Source organism: Macaca fascicularis, chromosome 9, assembly GCF_037993035.2.
Source record: "Macaca fascicularis isolate 582-1 chromosome 9, T2T-MFA8v1.1".
Lineage (NCBI taxonomy): Eukaryota > Metazoa > Chordata > Mammalia > Primates > Cercopithecidae > Macaca > Macaca fascicularis.
In genome coordinates, this window is record NC_088383.1 from 52,902,547 (window position 1) to 52,922,945 (window position 20,399).

Sequence of the window (20,399 nt, forward strand, 5' to 3'; positions counted from 1 at the left end):
ATATCAGTCAAAATCCTGGAAGGATTGTTTTGTAGATGTAGACAAGTGGATTCTAAAGTGTTATCCAAGGCAAAGGAACTGGAATAGCTAAAACAAGTTTTCACAAAACTAGAAAAAACTTTGACTCAGTTTACACAATTTAAGACTCTAAAGATTTAAGACTCTAAGACTGTGGTATTGGTGGAGATATAGAAATATACATAAGTGGATCAAAATAGTCAAGAATGGACCCACAGAAATATGACTAGTTAAAAAATTTTAAACGTGGGTGCAAAAACAATTCAATAGAAAAAGAGAAATCCAATACCATTTTCAACAAATGGTATTGGAGCATTTAGCCACGTGTTAAAAATGATCTTTGACCTATACTTCACACTTTACACACAGATTAACTCAGAAGGGATTATAGAGCTCAAAGTAGAGCACAAACCTGTAAAAATTTTAGAAGCAAACAGGAGAAAATCTTCATGATCTGGGTTAGGTACAGAATTCTTAGACATAACACAAAAACCATAATCCATGCAGAAAAAAATTGATAAACTGGAGCTCACATTTCTGGAAGGTAGGAAGTCCAGTATTAAGTTTCTGGCATCTAGTGAGGGACTTCTCACTATTTCATCCATGGTGGAAGGTGAGAGGGTGAGAGAGAGAGAAAGGGAAAGTGAAAGTAAAGGGGGTTGAATTCCCTCCTTTTATAGCAGGGATGCTATAAAACTGCCATGCTAACAGCATTAATCCATTCACTGCACCCACATGGCCTTATCATGTCTCATTAGGCCCCATCTCCCCAAACTTGCACTGGGAATAAGTTTCCAACACATGATTTTGGGGGAACAAATTCAAACCATAGCAACAATAAAATATTTGAGATAAATTTAACGAAATAAATGTGAGACTTGTACACTGAAAACCACCATTCCGGAAAGAAATTTTAAAAAATCTAAATAAATATAGGGACACTCTGCATTAATGAAGTTGAAGCTCAATATTTTAAGATTGCAAAACTCTTCAAATTGATCTGTAGTTTCAATGCAGCACCTATCGCATTTGCAGCAGGATTGTTCTGAAGAATTGACAAACTGATTCTGCAATTTATACTAAAAGAAGAATTGAGAATGGTCAAAACAATCTTGAAAAAGAACTAAGAACGAAATTAATCCCAGTTTCAGAGCTTACTATACAACTGCTAAGGGGAAAAAACAAACTTTTCCATCTGTTGTCACACCACGACGACAACACAGAAGACTTCTGCGACCAAATGTGTGGGGATTTTTCCTGTCTGACAGATAGTGTCAGATCCCACAGGTTGAGGGCTCAACCCTGTAAGACTGCCTACACCCTCTCAGATGCTAGGTGCATCTGGAGGCATTCTGGACGTAAGCCCTGGTCTCCAGAACTTCTGACCCACCAGCTTCTCAAGTTTGGGCCCCCACAATCACCTCTTTGGGTTCCATTTATATAACTGCTGTCACCACACAATTAATTTGCTAGAGCAGCTCACAGAACTCGGAGCAATACCTACTTACATTTACTGGTTTATTCTTAAGGATATTACAAAGGAAAGTGATGGGGAGGTGCCTAGGGTGAGGCATGTGGGAAGAGGTATGGAGGTTTCACGCCCTCCTGGAGCGTGCCACCCTCCAGAACCTGCATAGGTTTTGCTATCTGGAAACTCTCTGAACCCTGTCCTTTAGGTTATTACGGAGGCTTCGTTACATAGGCATGATTGATTAAACCATTGGTTGGTGATCAACCTTTAGCCCCTCAACCCTTTCCAGAGGAGGTGGGCCTGAAAGTCCCAACCCTGTAATCCTCCCTTGGTCTTTATGGTGACAGCCCCATCCTGAAGCTACCTGGGGGGCTGTCAATGCATTAACATACAATAAGACATCATTTTGGTGTTTCTAAGGGTTTTGGGAGTTGTATGTTAGGAAATGAGGTTGAAGACCAATTATATATTTCACAATGTCACAGCTACTACATTAATCAAGACAGTGTGGTCATAGCATAAAATTAGACATATAGACCCATCAAACAGAATAGAGATTCTAGAAATAAACCCTTATGTTTTTGGCCAGTGGATTTTTTTTTTTTTCAGACAGGTTCTCACTCTGTTGCCCAGGCTGGAGTGCAGTGGTAAGATCATGGTTCACTGCAGCCTCGACCTCCCAGGCTCAAGTGATCCTCCCACCTCAGCCTCCTGAGTAGGTGGGACTACAGATGTGTGACACATCACCGGCGAATTTTAAAATATTTTGTAGAGATGGGGTCTCCCTATGTTGATCAGGCTAATCTCAAACTCTTGGGCTCAAGCAATCCTCCTGCCTCAGCCTCCCAAAGTGCTGGGATTACAGGTGTGGGCCACCGTGCCCATCATCAGTGGATTTTTTTTTTTTAATGGGCTCAAATGATCTCTGTAGGGCCAGCTACTTGGGAGGCTGAGATGGGAGGATCACCTGAGCCCGTTAGCAATGGATTTTTGACAGATGTGCCAAGGCAAATTCAGTGTGGGGAAAGGATAGTTTTTTCCACAAATGGTGCTGGAATAATTGGATATCCTCATGTAAAAATATATAAGTTTAGGATATATATATATAAGTTTATATATATATATCCTAATATATATAAGGATATATAAACATATATATCCTATATATAAAATATATGTTTATATATCCTTATATATAAGATATATATAAGTTTATATAGGATATATCTTTGTATATCCTATATAAACATATATATCCTATATATAATATCCTATATATAATATATGTTTATATATCCTTATATATGTTTATATATATCCTATATATAAGGATAAGTGTTATCCTCAAAAAAATATGTTTAGTCATTTCTCATCATACATAAAAATCAAGAAAGATCATTGACCTAAATAGAAGAGGTAAGTTATACTATATATATATATATATATATATATATACACACACACACACACACACATATATTTGGTTTGGGATGTAGAGGTGAAGGGAAAACTTCCCCATTGCCCTCTGAAAGTTTGCTGAACATCACTGACAAAAGGCAGATTAACAGAAAAGGCATGCACATTTATTTGATCGTAGTTTTACTTGAAATAGGAGCCTTCAGAATGAAGACTCAGAGATACAGGGGATAGGGCCCATTTTTTTGCTCAGGTTCAACAGAATATGTACAGCCATGTAGAAATCTGATGGGATGAGAAGGGTGTGATCCGATACTGACAGACTGAGTGGGGAAAGGGGAAACCCAGCAGGGCCTGTCTGTCTGGATTGTTCGTGGCCTCTCTAAACATGCGTTCCTTCCTTCTGCCTCTGAGGCAGGACCCTCTCTGGAATGGGGGTCTTAGGACATACAGTTAAATAAGGTAGGTCAGATAACTTTTTTTTTTTTTTTTTTTTTTGAGACGGAGTCTGGCTCTGTCACCCGAGCTGGAGTGCAGTGGCCAGATCTCAGCTCACTGCAAGCTCTGCCTCCCGGATTTATGCCACTCTCCTGCCTCAGCCTCCCGAGTAGCAGGGACTACAGGCGCCGCCACCTCGCCCGGCTAGTTTTTTGTATTTTTAGTAGAGACAGGGTTTCACCGTGTTAGCCAGGATGGTCTTGATCTCCTGACCTCGTGATCCGCCCGTCTCGGCCTCCCAAAGTGCTGGGATTACAGGCTTGAGCCACCGCGCCCGGCCGACAGATAACTTTTTTATGGCCTGTTTTTACACAGAAAGGTGTGGGAAAGTGAGGGATATATTTTTAGGTTTTATTGCTGGCTTTGGAGAAAAGGGGTTCTGGTTTCTAGACCTGTGGGGGAAGAGGGATTCTAATTTCTATGGCTAGCCTATGGGGAGAATGAGGGACCAGAGGCAGAAAGGTTAAGAGAAAGTCAGAGCTGCTTCTGTGGCCTTCAGTTTTGGGTGTCATTTTCTGCGACCCTACTAGACAATCAATTCTTAGATATGACATCAAAAGTAAAAGTGATACAGAAAAAAAGAAACTGATAAATTAGAGTTTATTCAAATTAAAATCACTTGCATTTCAAAAGACATCATTTAGAAAGTCACAGACTGGGAGAAAATATTTACAAATCATATATTTAATATAGGATTGTATCCAACAATACATAAAGAACTCTAACAACACAATTATTACTATTATTATTTTTTTGAGACAGAGTCTTGCTGTGTCCCCCAGGCTGGAGTGAAGTGGCGCAATCTCAGCTCACTGCAACTTCTGCCTTCCAGGTTCGAGCAATTCTCCTGGCTCAGGCTCCTGAGTAGCTGAGATTACAGGTGTGTGCCACCATGCCCGGCTAATTTTCGTATTTTTAGTAAAGACGGGTTTTCGCCTTATTGACCAGGCTGGTCTTGAACTCCTGACCTCAGGTGATACACCTGCCTCAGTGTCCCAAAGTGCTGGGATTACAGGTGTGAGCCACCGTGCCCGGCCACAATTATTGTTATTATGATTAAACTAGACAGTTTAAAAATAGTTAAAAGATTTGCATGATCAAGGAAGTGAAAAGATGGCCCATAGAATGGCAGCAAATATTTGCAAATCATTTATCTGATAAGGGACTTGTATCTTGAATATATAAAGAACTCTTACAACTCGGTAATAAAAAGACATTTTGCTGGGAGTGGTGGCTGATGACTGTAACCCCAGCACTTTGAGAGGCTTAGATGGGAGGATGGCTTGAGTCCAGGAGTTTGAGACCAGACTAGGCAACATAATGAGACATCCCCCTGCCATCTGTACAAAAATAAGTAGAAATAAAGAAAAAAAAATTTAGCTAGATTTGGGGTGTGGTGGCAGGGACTTTAGTCCCAGCTACTTAGAAAGGTGAGGTGAGAGGATTGCTTGAGCCCAGGAGGTCAAGGCTTCAGTGAGCCATGTTCTCACCACTGTACTGCAGCCTGGGTGACAGAGCCAGACCCTGTCTTAAAATAATAATGAAAACCCCCCAAAGACGATCTTGACTCACTGCAACCTCTGCCTCCCGGGTTCAAGCAGTTCTCGGCCTCGGCCTCCTGAGTAGTTGAGATTACAGGCGCCTGCCACCATGCCCAGCTAATTTTTGTATTTTTAGTAGAGACGGGGTTTTGCCATCTTGGCCAGGCTGGTCTTGTAACCTTGTGATCCACCTGCCTCGGCCTCCCAAAGTGCTGGGATTACAAGTGTGAGCCACCACGCCCAGCCCACCCCGAAGACATTTTAAGAGTAGTTTTATTAGTTGGTTAGGGCTGCCGTAACAGCATGCCATAGACTGGCTTAAACAACAAAAATGTATTTTCTCACAATTCTGGAAGGTACAAGTCTGAGATCTACCTGTTGGCAGGGTTGGTTTCTCCTGAGGCTCCTCTCCTTGGTTTGTGGATAGTATCTTCTCCCTGTGTCTTCACATGGCCTTCCCTCTGAGCGTGTCTGTGTCCTCGTCTCCTCTTCTTTTATGGACACCAGTCATTGGATTAGGACCCACCTGAATGACCTCATTTTAATTAACCATCTCTTTGAAGATCCTGTCTCCAAATACAGTCACATTCTGTGATATTGGATATTATGACTTTGTTATATGAATTCAGCCCATAACAATGAGCCAAAGATCTGAACAAGCATTTCTCCAAAGAAGATATGCAAATTGCTAATAAGCACATGACAAGATGCTCAGCATCAGTGGCTATCAGGGAAATGCCAATCAAAAGCACAATGAGATGTACTTCACACCTACTAGGATGCTGTAACCATAAAAACCGATCATACAAGTGTCGGTGAGGATGTACAGGAATTGGAGCTCTCATACATTTAGTGAGAATGTAAAATGGTCCTTCCAGTTTGGAGAACAGCCTGGTAGTTTAAAAAGGTGTAACGTACAGTTACCACATGACTCAGAAGTTCCACTCCGACGTATCTATCAAAGAGAAATGAAAACTTCCTCTGCCCCAAACTTGTACACAGATGTTCATAGAAGCATTATTCTAATAGCTGCAAAGTAAAAACAATCCAAATGTCCACTAATTGGTGAATGGAGTAATAAAATGTGGTCCATCCATACAATGGAATACTGTTCAGCAATAAAACCAAGTAAAATGCTTATACATGCTACAACATGTGTTTACCTTGAAAACATGCTAAATGAAAGAAAACAGTCACAAAAGACCGCATATTGTATGACTGCATTTATATGAAATACCCCCAAGAGGTCAATATGTAGAGACAGCAGGTAGACTGGTGGTTGCCAAGAATTGGGGGATGGAGGATGGGGGGATGGGGAGTAATTGGTAGTGGGTATGGGTACTGGGTTTCTTTTTTGGGTGATGAAATGTTTTAAAATTGACTTAGTAGTGATGTGGTGTGGTGATTTACATTTCTGAATATACAAAAAGCCTTGTACACTTGAAATGGGTGAATCATATGGTACGTGAAATATATCTCAATAAATTTGTTTAAAAAATATATGCATTGACATTTAACCAAAGAAAATACAGTCATGTGTCCCTTAATGATGGGGAGAGGTTCTGAGAAATGCATTATTAGGCATGGTGTGAACATCGAGTGTACTTACACAAACCAAAATGGTATAGCCTACTACACACCTAGGCTATATGGTGTTGCCTATTACTCCTAGGCTACAGACCTGTACAGCATGCTATTATAGTGAATATAGTGAATACTGCAGGCAATTGTAACACAGTGGTAAGTGTTTGTGTATCTAAACATAGAAAAAGTATAGTAAAGATACAGAACTGTAATCTTTTTTTTTTTTTTTTTTTTTTTGGAGATAGAGTCTCACTCTGTCACCCAGGCTGGAGTGCAGTGGCGCGATCTCGGCTCACTGCAACCTCTGTCTCCCAGGTTCAAGCGATTCTCTTGCCTCAGCCTCCCAAGTAGTTGGGACTACAGGTGCCTGCCACCATTCCCAGCTAATAGTTTTTTTATTTTTATTTTTAGTAGAGATGGGGTTTCACTATGTTGGCCAAGCTGGTCTTGAACTCCTGACCTCATGATCTGCCCTCCTCAGCCTCCCAAAGTGCTGGGATTACGGGCATGAGCCACCATACCGGCCTTTCAGTATTATAATCTTATGGGACCATTGTTGTATATGCAGTCTGTCATTGACTGAAATGTCATGGTGCATGACTGTATATGAAAGTTCAAATTAGTTGGGCATCGTCTCGAACTCCTGGGCTCAAGCAATCCTCCTGCCTCAACCTCTCAAAGTGCTGGGATTATAGGTGTGAGCCACCGCATGGGTGCAGGTGACCTCTGTAGTCCTAGCTACTTGGGAGGCTGAGACGGGAGGATCACCTGAGTCCACTATCAATGGATTTTTGACAGATGTGCCAAGGCAATTCAGCGTGGGGAAAGGATAGTTTTTTCAACATATGGTGCTGGAATAATTGGATATGCTCATGTACAAAATATAAGTTTAGTCATTTCTCATCATACATAAAAATCAAGAAAGATCATTGACTTAAATATAAGAGGTATAACTATAAATTTGGTTTGGGATGTAGAGGCGAAGGGAAAACTTCCCCATTGCCCTCTGAAAGTTTGCTGAAAATCACTGACAAAAGGCAGATTAATAGAAAAGGCATGCACATTTATTTTGATCATAGTTTTACTTGAAATAGGTGTGCGCCTGTAATCCCAGTTCCTTGGGAGGCTGACGCAGGAGAATTGCTTGAACCCAGGAGGCGGAGGTTGCAGTGAGCCGAGATCGCACCATTGTACTCCAGCCTTGGTGACAGAGTGAGACTCCATCTCAAAAAAAAAAAAAAAAAAAAAAAAAAAGAAAAAGGGCCGGGCGTGGTGGCTCACGCCTGTAACCCCAGCACTTTGGGAGGCCGAGGCGGGTGGATCACAAAGTCAGGAGTTCGAGACCAGCCTGGACAACATGGTGAAACCCTGTCTCTACTAAAAATACAAAAATCAGCCGGGCATGGTGGCATGCACCTGTAATCCCAGCTACTCAGGACGCTGAGGCAGGAGAATCGCTTGAACCCATGAGGCGGAGGTTGCAGTGAGCCGAGATAGTACCACTGCACTCCAGCCTGGCAACAGAGTGAGACTCTGTCTCAAAAAAAAACAAAAACAAAAACAAAAACAAAACAAAGCTCAATAAGCACATGAAAACCTCGTTAGATATTAGAGAAATGTAAATTAAAACACAATGAGATGCCACCGACACTTTGTGCCCCAGGGAATGTTGTCTGTAATAAGAAGCCACTAACAAGTGTTGGGGGGTGGTATAATTTGGATATTTGTCCCCTCCAATTATGTTGAAATGTGGTCTCCAGTGTTGGAGGTGGGGCCTGGTGGGAGGTATTTTGGTCATGGGGGTGGATCCCTTATGAATGGCTTGCTGCACTCCCCATGGTAATGAGTTACCTTGAGATCTAATTGTTTAAAAGAGTCTGGGACCTCCCCCACTGCCACCCCACTCTCTTTCTCACCATGTGATGTGCTGGCTCCCCCTTGCCTTCTGCCATGATTGTAAACTTCTCAGGGTCTCACCAGAAGCTGAGCAGACGCTGGCAGCATGCTTGTACAGCCTGCAGAGTTACGAGCCAAATAAACTTCTGTTCTTTGTAGATTACCCAGACTTGGGTATTCCTTTTTAGCAGGGGTGTCCAATCATTTGGCTTCCCTGGGCCATATTGGAAGAATTGTCTTGGGCCCCATATAAAATTCACTAACACTAATGATAGCTGATGAGCTAAAAAAAAAATTGCAAAATTCTTATAATGTTTTAAGAAAGTTTATGAATTTGTGTTGGGCTGCAGGTTGGACAAGCTTGCTTTATAGCAACACAAGATGGACAAATGCAGGGGAGAATGTGAAGAAACTGGAGTCCTCATACATTGGTGTTGGAATTGTAAAAATGCCATTTTGACAACAGTTTTCCAGTTCCTTAAAATGCTAAACATAGTTTTACCATATGACCCAGTGATTCTACTCTGAGATATACCCAAGAAAATTAAAATATATATCCCCATAAAGACTTACATGTAAATATTCATAGCATCTTTTCTGTCTTTCTTTTCTTTCTTTCTTTCCTTCTTTCTTTCTTTCCTTTCTTTCTTTCCTTCCTTCCTTCCTTCCTTCCTTCCTTCCTTCCTTCCTTCCTTCCTTCCTTCCTTCCTTCCTTCCTTCCTTCTTTTTTTTTTTTCTGATGGAGTCTAGCTCTGTCACTCAGGCTGGAGTGCAATGGTGCGATCTCGGCTCACTGCAACCTCTGTCCCCCAGGTTCAAGCAATTCTCCTGCCTCAGCCTCCTGAGTAGCTGGGATTACAGGCATGCACTATCATGCCTGGCTAATTTTTGTATTTTTTTTGAGACAGGGTATCACCATGTTGGCCAGACTGGTCTTAAACTCCTGATCTCAGGTGATCCACCTACCTCAGCGTCCCAAAGTGCTGGGATTACAGGTGTGACCCACCGCACCTGGCTGTCAATTTTCGAAATAGCCAAAAACTGGAAACAACCAAAATGCCCATCAACTTATGATTGGACAAACAATATCTGCTATGTTCATACAATGGAATATTAACAATAAAAGGAATAAAGTAGTGATACGGGTTACTATATGGATGGACCTCAAAAACATTCTACCAGATAAAAGAAGCCATATATTCTATAATTCCATTTATATGAAATGTCCAGAAAAGGCAAGTCTATAAAAACAGATATTAGATTTATGGTCCCGTGGAGCAGAGGGTAGCAGTGAGGGATGTTTCCAAATGGAAATGAAGTTTGTTGATGGTGTATTGCTAATGTTCTAACATTAGATTGAGATGTTAGTTACTCAGCTGTGCATATTTTCTAAAAATAATTGAATTGTACACTTAAAATAAGTGGGTGTTATTGTATGTGAATTGTGTTATTGTGTGTGAATTATGCCTTGATAAAACTGTTTTTAAAAGTGATAGCAAGGTATGGGAGTTGAGGGTGTTTGCAAGTAGGTGATTAAAAGAGGGACCATATAATAAAAGCTGGTAAGGAAGGATGCACAGTAATGAAAGAGTAGCAGGATCCATGAATTATTTGATGCAGCTGACAATTTATTGGCTTTAGTTCACGAGAGGAAGTGAGATGCAAAGACAGGAGTTGATAATCAGAAAGTGAGATGATTAAAGTTGAGACCATTGTTGGATCGATAATGCAAATGTTATGAATATGATCATGGATGGAGGTGAGTGGCTCTGGTCTTACAGAGAGGAAGTTCATTGGAAGTAAGGAGGAAAAGTGATGAGTCATTTATAAGCACTCCAAGTGGGATGACAGTAGAGCTGGAGTGAGTGATAGTGATACAGGAACTAAAATCTTCAAGGAGCGACCCAGGTGATAGATAACTGCTGCAAAGAGGAATAATGTGTACAATAGCTTTAAGGCAAGAGACTCAACGTTGGAGTTAAGAGAAAGGGAGAGAGTATTGTCTTGAATCAAGCAGAGACAGGGTCACAACAGGCTATAGTCAGGATTATATGAGATGTTTGTATAAGCAAAACCCCAAGAAACTTCCTGAAAGGTTATGGCAATAGTCAAACAAGTTTTTCCAGTACATCTGTAGCTTGTGTTGAATGAGATGTATTGATTACAGTCGCTATTTTGGACTATGGCAAAGCTAGGGAGGTTAGTGGCCTGAAAACATAAAAGGAGTATAATCAGTAAAATCAGGAAAAACCAGGCAGGCTGGCCAGAACTACTGGGAAGAGATAGAAATTAGAAAGCAAGCAGAATTGTGGAGTGATTTGCATTCTTTTATCAAAGGAATGAGGCCGTCTAAGAGTAAGATGGGATTCAGTACTGCAGAAACACAAGTCTTGGTCATGGCTGGATTATACATTCTATTGTCACTAAGTGCCTGACCCTATGGCAGTGACATCATAATGACCCCAAATGCAAGTGAAGTAAACAGAATCAGGGCAGGGCTACAGGTGAGCTGGTGAACTGGACTTGGTGGATGGTGTGGAAGGGACTTTGGGAGAGACTTGTGCCCAGGATAAAAGGGAAGATGAAGGTATTCATTTGAGTTTGCATGTGTGGGGCCTTTTTGGCACGGTTGACTCATCTGTGCTCCTTCCTGTGACTTGATGTCAAAATTAGGTAAGAAATCATGTATTTAATCATCTTCGTTGACTTTTCTAGTCTTCTGTGGCATTGATTTTTGAATGGAAGCCCTAGCAATAAGGAACTCGGCGTGGAAAAGGAGGACAGACATGTACTGTCTCAACGCCCTGTTTAAGGAGTAGGATAATCCAGGCCAACTGCTGCTTGGAATTTTCTTCCTGCTCTTTTTATTGCCTTGAAGGGAGTTTTGGGTCTGCTTAGAGAGTCTGGTAGGGTTGAGAGTCAAACTGTGAAGCTGGTAAGAAGAATGAGCTGTAGGCTCGTTAAAACACATTGTGCTGTCCCTCCCTTCTCCCCAATCTCTGCAGTTTCTGGGTCAGTAGGTCTGGGACAGGGCCTGAGGATTTGCATTTCCTATAAGTTCCCAGGTGATGCTGATGTCCTTCGGAACCACTTGGTTGGATTTGTATGTATTGCTGCAGAAGAATGTTTTTGATACCGTGGAGGATACTCGCCAAGTGTTATGGGTTCAATTCTGTCCTCCAAAAAGATATGCTGAAGTCCTGACTGCCAGTACCTCATACCATGTCCTGTTTGGACATAGGGTCTTTGCAGATGTAATTAGTTAGGATGACATCATAGTGGCATAGGGTGGGCCTTTAATCCAATGTGACTGGTGTCCATATAAGAGGTGGAGAAATGCAGAAACACAGACACATGGGAGAAGGCCATATGACGGCACAAGTGGAAAGTGAAGTCCTGCAGCTGCAAGCCAAGAAGCACCAAGGGCTGACAGCAAACCATCAGAGCTAGGGACAGGCAAGGAGGGGCTCTCCCTACAGTTTCAGAGGGAGCACAGCCTTGATTTTGTACTTCTAGCCTCCAGAACTGCCAGATAATAAATTTATGTTATTTAAGCCACCTGGTTTGCGGTACCTTATTATAGAATCCTTAGAAAAGTAACACACTAAGGTTACCCTCAGTGAGTCACGCCCTTGTATAACCTCTCCCTTTGTGAGAATAACCCAAGACTTGCCTCTGATGGAATATGGCAGAGGTGATGGGACACCGCTCCTATGGTTGTTATGTTATATGAGACTCTGAAGACACTTAGCCGACTTGGAAGATAAGCAGACTCTTAGCAGACTTAGAAGATAAATTCTCTTCTGTTGGACTTAAAGAGGCAAACTGCCATGTGGTGGCAGAGAAGTTTAAGTGGCCTGAAGGACCTCAGGGCAAACTTCAGCTAATAGTAAGAAACTGGGACCCTTAGTACTACAGCCATCGGGAAATGCATCGCGCCCCCATCTGAATGGGCTAAGGAGGGATCTTCTCTAGTTGAGACTAGATGGACATGGCTTGGCTGGCACCCTGATTTCAGGCTGGTGAGACCCTGAGCAGAGTTCCCAGCTTGGTCCCTCCTGAACTTCAGAACTACGCAAAACTGTGAGATAATACATTTGTGTTGTTCAACCTGCTGAGTTTGCAGTAATATGTTACTAGAATGTAAAGATAGATACATTTATTAATGAAAACAGAAAAACTAAACTGCCAAACAATGTGTATAGAGTGGTCCTTTTTTGTTTAAAAAGAATGAAATAAGAAAATATGTTCAAATTCCATGGTTTGCATAAGTATATATATCAAATAGTATATAGAAATACACACAACCATATACTCTGTGTGTGTGTGTGTGTGTGTGTGTAACTTTGGAGTGATGTTATTTGGAGTGATGTAACACTTGGGTTTTTGGAGTAGGGAGATTATTGGCTTTTTTTATAACTTTTTATTTGGAAGTGATAAGGAGCATATTTAGCTTTAATGGGAAAATCAGATAACGTATATTAAAGAGAAAATTACGTACGTTGATCATTTTTGGTTATAAAAATAATGTATGTTTATTGTAGAAAAACACAGAAACAAGAAAATAAAAATTTATTATGGCCCTTTTGATCAGAACCACCGTCTTCCAGTAATTCGACAAAATGACAAACACAAAGGGAAAGAGGAGAGGCTCCTGGGAGATGTCCTCTAGGCCTTTTAGGAAGCATGGAGTTGTTCCTTTGGTCACGTATATGTGAATCTATAAGAAAGATGATATTGTAGACATTAAAGGAATGGGCACTTTTCAAAAGGAATGCCCCACAAGTGTTATCATGGCAGAACTGGAAGAGTCTACAGTGTTACCCAGTAGGCCGTCGGCATTGTTGTAAACACACAAGTTAAGGGCAAGATTCTTGCCAAGAGTATTCATGTGGGTACTGAGCACATTAAGTACTCTGAGAGCCGAGCTAGCTTCCTGAAACTTGTGAAGGAAAATGATCAGAAAAAGAAGGAAGCCAAAGAGAAAGGTACCTGGGTTCAACGGAAGCGCCAGTCTGCTCTGCTCAGAGAAGCACACTGTGTGAGAACAAATGGGAAGGAGCTTGAGCTGCTGGAACCTCTTCCCTGTGGATTGATTCATGGCATAATCAGTGTTAAAAAAAAAAAAAAAAAAAAGACCTCTGGACTAAAAAAAAAAAAAAAAAGAAAATTATGAGCACCCCTCCCGAAGATAAACACTATATAATCCTTGCTTTTAACAGGTCACCTTTTAAACATTATATTTAATGATATATTTAATTTTTATATACACAAACATAACACAATACGTAAATTACGGAATAGTGGAGTAAGCTGCGTGTTGATGTTTATGGACTTTAGCAAAAGCATCGGACCAGTTTGTATTTGGTCTCAGAGCCTCTTTGGGGTTGATGGAAGTCATATTCACAGTGCTGAACAGTCGCTGCCGCTGCTTCTGAATTTTGTCCCACCTTGTGTTTATTTCTCTACCTTTCTGAATTTTCTGCTTCTATTCGCTACCCTAACCCCTAAGAACTCTCAGGAACAGTGCTCCCTGACTGGTTTAAGCTAAAATTTCCACCCCCATGGTAGAGCAGATCCAGTGGTTCTCTTCTGGATTTTACTTGTCACCACTTTTTATTTCCTGGGAAAATTTGATTATGAGGTTGGATAGTTTGTTTAAAAAATGTCTGCTAATGTTTAATCCACACTTTCAAGCCTAAGGAGCTCTGGAAATAATTTTTTAAATAGAAAAAATTTTAATATAAAACAATTAAAGGGCCAGGCACAGTGGCACACACCTGTAATCCCAGCACTTTGGGAGGTCGAGGTGGGAGGATGGCTTAAGTCCAGGAGTTTGAGAACAGCTTGGGCAGCATAGTGAGACCCTGTCTCTACAAAAAATACAAAAATAGCTGGGTGCGGTGGTGCATGCCTGGGGTCCCAGCTATTTGGAGGGCTGAGGTGAGAGGATCGCTTGAGCCTGGTAGGTTGAGGCTGCAGTGAGCTGTGATCGCATCACTGCACTCCATCCTGGGCGACAGAGTAAGACCCTGTCTCAAAACAACAACCACCATTAAAGTGTATATAACTTAATCTAGCAATTCTACTTCTGGGAATGTATTTTATGTTTAACTGTTCACAGTTACATGAAAAGATATGCATAAAGATGTTCCCTGCGGTATCGTTTGTGATAGTAAACACTTATAAGCCAATAAATCAGCAGAGAAACTTGTAAATGAATTATAACCCGTGATACTGTTAAATATATATATTTATTTAGTCTTTGTCCTCATTTCCTGACATACAGCTCATAATTGTCTATTAACAATCTAGGCAGATCTAGACGAAGTAATGTAGAAACTCAGAATATTTTAAGGGAAAAAAGTAAACGTGTAGATCAAGCTTGTCCAACCCATGGCCCACGACCGCATACGGCCCAGACAGCTTTGAATGTGGCCCAACACAAATTCGTAAACTTTCTTAAAACATTATGAGATTTTTTTTGGGCGATTTTTTTTAAAGCTGTTTAACCGTTGTTAATGTTAGTGTATTTTATGTGTGGCCCAAGACAATACCTCTTCCAATGTGGCCCAGGGAAGCCAAAAGACTAGACCCGCTTGATGTAGATCATTATGTGTGGTTTGATCCTGTTAAGGAAATAAACCATATGTGTACCTCCAAGCTCCCTTCCTCACTCTTTTTATAGTGAAATTGCTCTGAGTGTTTCCTCTGCACACATTGAGAACCACATCAGTGTTGTAGTTATTGCTTCAGAAGCCTAACATAGTTTAGAAAACTTAAGAGAAGGATAATCTATTATATCTACCCATATTTCTACTCTTTCTGTTTTTTTTTTTTTTTTTTTTGTTTGTTTGTTTGTTTTTTTTGAGTCAGTCTCACTCTGTTGCCCAGGCTGGAGTACAGTGGCGTGATCTTGGCTCACTGCAACATCTGCCTTCCAAGTTCAAGTGGTTCTCCTGCCTCAGCCTCCTGAGTAGCTGGGATTACAGGCATCCGCCACCATGCCAGGCTGATTTTTTTTTTTTTTTTTTTTTTGAGATAGAGTCTTGCTCTGTTGCTCAAGCTGGAGTACAGTGGCGTGATCTCAGCTCACTACAGCCTCTGCCTCCTGGGTTCAAGTGATTCTCCTACCTCAGCCTCCGGAGTAGCTGGGATTACAGGCATGCACCATCACACCTGGCTAATTTTTGTATTTTTAGTAGAGATGGGGTTTCACCATGTTGGCCAGGCTGGTCTCGAACTCCTGACCTCAGGTGATCCACCCAGCTTGGCCTCCCAAAGTGGTGGGATTATAGGTATGAGCCACAGGACCTGGCCTCTTTCTGTTTTTATTTTTTCCTTTCTCATGCTTCAAGTTTCCTTGTTTTATTATTTTTTTCTGCTTGAATAACTTTTTTAGCCATTATTTTAGGGAAGGTCTGCTGTTGAAAAATTCTCTTGGTTTTCTTTCATCTGAAAGAAATGATTGATTTCCCCTTCACGTTCCTTTTCATACTTAAATTAACTTTTAAGTTCAGGGGTACATGTGCAGGTTTGTTATAAAGGTAAACTAGTGTGATGGGGGTTTGTTGTACAGATTATTTCGTCACTCGAATATTAAGCCTAGTACCCATTAGCTATTTTTCCTCATCCTCTCCCTCTTCCCAGTCTCCAGTAGGCCCCAGTGTGCATTGTTCCCCTCTATGTGTCCATGTGTTCTCATCATTTAGCTCCCACTTATAAGTGAGAACATGCAGCATTTGGTTTTCTGTTCCTGCATTAGTTTGCTAAGGATAATGGCCTCAAGCTCCATCCATGTTCCTGCAAAAGACATGATCTCATTCTTTTTTATGGCTGCATAGTATTCCATGGTGTATATATACCACATTTTCTTTATCCAGTCTATCACTGATGAACATTTAGGTTGAGTCTATGTCTTTACTATTGTGAGTAGTGCTGCAGTGAACATATGTGTGCATGTGTCTTTATAATGGAATGACTTATATTCCTTTGGATGTATACCTAGTAATGGGATTGCTGGGTTAAGTGGTATTTCTGTTTATGGGTCTTTGAGGAATCACCATACTGTCTTCCATAATGGTTGAAATAATTTACACTCCCAAGAACAGCGTAAAAGCATTCCTTTTTTCTCTCTGCACCTTCACCAGCATCTGTTACTTTCTGACTTTTTAATAGCTTTTAGTAATAGCATTCTGAATGGCGTGAGATGGTATCTCATTGTGGTTTTGATTTGCATTTCTCTAATCAGTGATGTTGAGTTTTTTAAAAGTGTGATTGTTGGCCCCATGTATGTCATCTTTTTAAAAGTGTCTGTTCATGTCCATTGTCCACTTTTTCTTTTTCTTTTTTTTTTTGAGACAGAGCCTCGCTCTATTGCCCCAGCAGTGCAGTGGCATGAAGTTGGCTCACCACAACCTCTGCTTCCCAGGTTCAAGTAATTCTTCTGCCTCAGCCTCCTGAGTAGCTGGGATTACAGGTGCATGCCACCATGCCCAGCTAATTTTTGTATTTTTAGGAGAGACCGCCAGGCTAGTCTTGAACTCCTGACCTCAAGTGATCTGTCTGCCTCAGCCTCCCAAAATGCTGGGATTACAGATGTGAGCCACTGTGCCCATCTGTTTGCCCACTTTTTAATGGGTTGTTTGTTTTTCTCTTGTAAATTTGTTTAAGTTCCTTATAGATGCTGGATATTAGACTTTTGTCAGATGCATAGTTTACAAAAATTTTCTCCCATTCTGTAGGCTGTCTATTCATTCTATTGATAGTTTCCTTTGCTGTACAGGAGCTCTGTAGTTTAATTAGATGCCAATTGCCAATTTTTGCTTTTTCTGCAATTGCTTTTGGTGTCTTTATCATGAAATCTTTGCTCATTTCTATGTCCAGAATGGTATTGCCTAGGTTGTCTTCCAGGGTTATTATAGTTTTGGGTTTTATATTTAAGTCTTTAATCCATCTTGAATTAATTTTTGTATATAGTGTAAGGAAGGGGTTCAGATTCAATCTTCTGCATATGGCTAGCCAGTTATCCCAGCACCATTTATTGGATAGAGAATTCTTTCCTCATTGCTTGTTTTCATCAGGGTTGTTGGAGATTAGATAGTTGTAGGTGGGTGGCCTTATTTCTGGCTTCTTTATTCTGTTCTATTGGTCTGTCTGTTTTTGTACCAGTACCATGCTGTTTTGGTTACTGTAGCCCTGTAGTACAGTTTGAAGTTAGGTAGCGTGATGCCTCCAGCTTTGTTATTTTTGCTTAGGATTGCCTTGGCTATTCAGGCTCTTTTTTGGTTCCATATGAATTTTAAAATGGTTTTTTCTAGTTCTGTGAAGAATGTCAATCGTAGTTTAATAGGAATAGCATTGAATCTGTAAATTGCTTTGGGCAATATGGCCATTTTAACGATGTTGAGTCTTCCTACTCATGAGCATGGAGTATTTTTCCATTTGTTTGTGTCATCTCTGATTTCTTTGAACAGTGTTTTATAGCTCTTCTTGTAGAGAAAAATCTTTTACCTCCCTGGTTAGCTGTATTCCTAGGTATTTTATTTTATTTTTTGGCAGTTGTGAATGGGACTGCATTCCTGATTTGGCCCTCAGCTTGACTGTTGTTGGTGTAAAGGAATGTTTGCGATTTTTGCATATTGTATCCTGAGACTTTGCTGAAGTTGTTTATCAGCTTAAGGAGCTTTTAGGCTGAGACTATGGAGTTTTCTAGATATAGGTTCATATCATCAGCAAACAGGGAGAGCTTGACTTCCTCTCTTCCTATTTGGATGTCTTTTATTTCTTTCTCTTGCCTGATTGCTCTGGCCAGGACTTTCAATATTACGTTGAATAGAAGTGGTGAGAGACGGCATCCTTGTCTTGTGCCAGTTTTCAAGGGGAATGCTTCCAGCTTTTCCCCATTCAGGCTGTGGGCTTGTCATAGATGGCTCTTATTATTTTGAGGTATGTTCCTTCCATACCTAGGTTATTGAGAATTTTTAACATGAAGGGATGTTGAATTTTATCAAAAGCCTTGTCTGCATCTATTGAGATGATCATGTGGTTTTTGTCTTTAGTTCTGTTGATGTGATGAATCACATTTATTGATTTGCATATATTGGACCAACCAAGCTTGCATCCCAGAGATAAAGCCTATTTTGTTGAGTATTTTTGCATTGATGTTCATCAAGGATGTTGGCTTGATGTTTTCTTTTTTTGTTGTGTCTCTGCCAGGTTTTGGTATCAAGATGATGCTGGCCTCATAGAATGAGTTAGGGAGGAGTTCCTCCTTCCCCTTCGTTCTTGAATGATTATGTTTTCACTGATATAAAATTTTGGGTTGAGAGTTCTTTTCTCTGAAAAATGTGTGTGAATTCCTTCTGGCCTCCATAATTTCTAGTGACATGTCCATTGTTACTCAAATCATTCATTCACTATAGATTATGTTTTGTTTCTCTCTAGCTGCTTTCAAGATTTTTTCATCATGTTTGATTTAACGAGGTTTAATTATGATGTGTCTTGCTGTGTGTTTCTTTGTGTTTATCATGTTTGCTCTGCTTCTTGAATCTGAAAGTTTGTGGCTTTCACCAAATTTGGGTAATTTTCAGCCATTATTTTTTTCAAGTAAATTCTCGGCCTTACTTTCTTTTCTCTTCTAAAACAGCAGTGACACCAATGTTATCTCTTTTGTTATTGTTTCCCAGGTCCCTGATAATCTGTTAATTTCTTTTTAGTCTATTTTCTCTCTGTCATTCAGATTGGGTAATTTCTATTATTCTATTTTCAAATGTATTGATTCCTTGCTCCACCATATTCATGCTGCTATTGAGCCATCTAGTGATTTTTACATTTATTTTCCAGTTCTAAAATTTCCATTTGATTCTTTTTTATTCACCACCTGCATGACCTTGTATAAGTTTTTTTTAACCCCTCTAGACTTTAGTTTTCTGAATTATAGTTAGCACTTATTCAAGTTTGCTGTGAGAGCCAAGGATATAAAGCTTAGCTCAGCATCTAGCAAAGCCTAAGCATTTCAAAAATGTTAGCTGTCATTTAAAAATCATTTTTCTACATACTAATGTCAAATATTTCTGGTTTTCTGGTGTATGATTTTTATTGTATGGAGTCAGTCCCACCTTACAGACACATTGATATTTTACAATGAAAGTCAGTGGGAAGCTAGATTCTCATTTTAACAGAGCAAAATTCTGCACTTCAGTGGAATATGTTTATTCAGTCTTAATGTACCCATACACTAGGAACTTTAGCCTAAAATTTTAACTTAACATTTTGATATTTAATGATTTGTTTTAAATATATTTTATGTGTTATACATATTATACAAATATATGCACATTTATATAGATATATGTATTATATATACCTATATAATATATATACAGATGTATGTATTATATACACATATATAGTTGATTCTCATTATTCACAGTAGTTATGTTCTGTAAAGTCTCTGTGAATATTGATTAGCAAATATGGAACCATTGTTCCTAGGAGAAATACAGGGTTAGGTTCCTACAAGCTTCTAGTCACAACATTTTAATAAGCTGATCAAAATATAACCTTGTTTTATGTATGTTTCTGTTTAAAGAAACCTAATTTAATATATATTGTTGATTCATTTACTTTAAACTCATTGCCAAGAGGAGTATAACTCATCCCTGAACAAAGCTTATGTAACACATATGTTTTCTCCCTCCACAAGGCACCTCACAGCTTAGGAAAAACAGAGAGCACTTCAGCACTAAATTTGAAGTCATTTTAAACAGAAAAATCATCAACAAAAAGCACAAACCTATGAAAAACGTAGCACTCAATATATTGTGAAAAGGCCACTTGTTTATAATATAAGAAAGGAAACAAGAAGACAATAATTGTTTGACTTTAGCTGGGAATGTGCATGTTGCATGACTCAAATTTCTCACTGTCCTCTGCATGTCTGTGAGTGACTGACCACAAAAGCACAGTGAGTA